This window comes from Penaeus japonicus, unplaced genomic scaffold (assembly GCF_977035675.1).
Source record: "Penaeus japonicus unplaced genomic scaffold, GWHDUDI00000001_assembly GWHDUDI00000011, whole genome shotgun sequence".
Lineage (NCBI taxonomy): Eukaryota > Metazoa > Arthropoda > Malacostraca > Decapoda > Penaeidae > Penaeus > Penaeus japonicus.
The window spans coordinates 40,757,880-40,760,379 of record NW_028234413.1 but is presented as its reverse complement, the minus strand read 5'-3'; the positions used below and the strand labels follow the sequence as shown (position 1 = coordinate 40,760,379).

Genomic DNA, 2,500 nt, shown 5'->3' with positions numbered 1-2,500 from the left:
AGATAATTTGAAATATCCAAATTAAAATAAAACGGTAAATTGCACAAAACTTACGCTGTGTTGTGATGCCGACCCCTTGAGCGTGACATCCTCGCTGGTTTGTTTACATGGATCAGCTGATTGCCTTCCTCAAACAGCTGATCTGAAGAAAGCGATCTGATTGGTCAAAACAATAGCTACTGGACAACTTCCACCAATGAGAACACAGATTATCATTATGATCTCACAGCTGATCTCAAATCGCATTCCCATTGGCGAATAGCATAAACCTTGAAACGTTTTCTAGAGATCAAGTCAGATTCCCATTGGTGGAAATGCAAATCTTCAAACATTTCCAACCAATGAGAAAAAAGGAGATAGGAAACGGTGCCATCCTAACCCGACTTCCCGAAGGTGCCCAGTGAGTGCAAGGGGGAGGAGTACAGTGCGTTGGATACATATGTTGATAAAAGTGAATTTTAAAGAGGTTCATTAGCTCTAAGATGACGTGAAGAAGTGACATGACATGTCTAAGTGACCGCAGATTCCAGAATGAGTCTCCATCTTAGCGGTAAGTTCCTCATTAACTTTGATTAACCGATGTGATGTTTCAGCAAGGAACAAATGCATTGTGTGTAGTTCTCTAAAGTTCGTGATTAAAAAGTGTAGATTGATTATCTTGACAGACATATAAGCCGTGATAAGATATGAAGGTAGAGTATAAACAGAAGACGGCAGACAAACTGAGGATTCTCTCATTATGTAATGGGCATTCATTCTCAGTTCTGTATTTTGGAATGGGTTTATTTGACCGGCTGTTTGTAAGGGAGTTAGAAATGGGCATTTGAACTTTAAGCTGAGGATAATTTCAACAGGATGTTAGCGAAGGATTAGGGCAGATAAGAAAGTGGGAAAAACCTGTCTGTCAGTCTCAAAGATGATGGATTGGGAGAAATTCTACAGAAGGATTTCAAATTTTGTGTTAGTTTCCACTTTTTTATACAATTTTTCTTCTACAACTGGGATTAGTGTAAGATTTGTTTGCCTTTGTTCTGAGAGTTCTGTAATTGAATATTTTTGAAGCTATGTTACTTTATGACAACAATAAAAGTGAGAGAGACAGAGATACACAGAGGTATAAACAGACATAGACAGAGGAGGCACAAACACATACACAGACAGACAGGAAAAGATAGAGATTTTAAGATTTTTCAACCAATATCTAGAAGGAACTAAATATAATCAAGTCCTACATTACCTTGAAAGTAGAATATACATAGTTATAGAGCATAAAATGTAACATAAAGCATAATATATGCTTGTGCTTCTTCTAAATCTCTCTCAAAGCACACTGGAAGTGAGAGGGGGAAGGGAGGGAGGATGAATGGAGTGAAGTGGGGGTGGAAGTATGAGAGAAAGAGGGAGAAAGAGAGAGGAAAGGAGGGAGAGAAATAGAAAGAGAGAGAGAGAGAGAGGAAGAGAAGAAAGAAGGAGAAAGAGGAAGGAGAGGAGAGAGAGAAATAGAAGGAGACAGAGAGAGAGAGAGAAATAGAAGGAGACAGAGAGAGAGAGAGAGCTAGAAATACAGAGAAAAGAAAGAGCGGAATATCAGTACTAAGGAAACCCAAGAAACTCTCCAAAGCGAGAGAATGCGAGAAGAACCTCACCAACCGCAGATTTTGGCAGGCCAGTAGGTGCACCTCAATGGTTCCTGCGTCATAGTGAGAATTGAACCCACGGAAGGTGACGTGTGAGGGTTGAGATTTCTCAGATAGGAAATAATATTTTTGCATTGATTTTTATTCATTGTCTTTGTCATTATTTTACTTGTTGCCATTTCCGTTTCACTTAATAGTATTGGTGTTGTAGTCTGGTGTTTTTTTTTTTCCTTGTTAGTGTTGTTATTTTTGTTGTTATTGGTATTGTTGTTGTAAAATGCATAGGTAGTGTACGTCCTATGGAAAGTATGGCATCGTGATGTTATCGTAGTTGTCGGTAATGAATATATGTATATTATGTTGTTGTTCTTTGGTTTATTGTTGTGTAGTTGTTTTATTTACCATTTTTATTATCATCTTCATATTTCACAATTGCTATTTTTGTTGATATTTTGAATATTGTTATTGTTATTGTTTTTGATGCTAATATAATTACTGTTAGTAATATTATTATTGGTTAAATTTTTATTATTATTATTGATATCATTATTGTTAGTAGTAGTAGTAATATTAACATTATTGTTATTATTATTATCATTACTATTATTATTAGCATCATTTATTATTATTGCTGTTATTTCTGTATTGAATTGTATTAGTACATTATGTAGAAGTATTAGACTATTATTGCTATTATCATTATTCTATATACATCAAATGAGATATATAGAACAATACATTATGTTGATATATAGAACAATATATTACAATCATATATAAATATTGTATCATTATAGATATCCTCAGTTTAATATCATCATTATCATTATCACCACCATCCTTGACATGGTTACTATTTTCAT

General features: G+C 34.8%; 1 long non-coding RNA gene across 1 annotated transcript in view; it reads left to right on the top strand.

Annotated features, from left to right (window-relative positions):
- Nucleotides 1-372: 372 nt before the first annotated feature.
- Nucleotides 373-2,500, top strand: part of LOC122257261 (uncharacterized) — a 48,516-nt gene continuing 46,388 nt past the window's right edge. The window contains exon 1 of the long non-coding RNA XR_015191393.1: nucleotides 373-550. This is a non-coding gene — a long non-coding RNA (uncharacterized LOC122257261). The remainder of the gene's footprint in view (nucleotides 551-2,500) is intronic.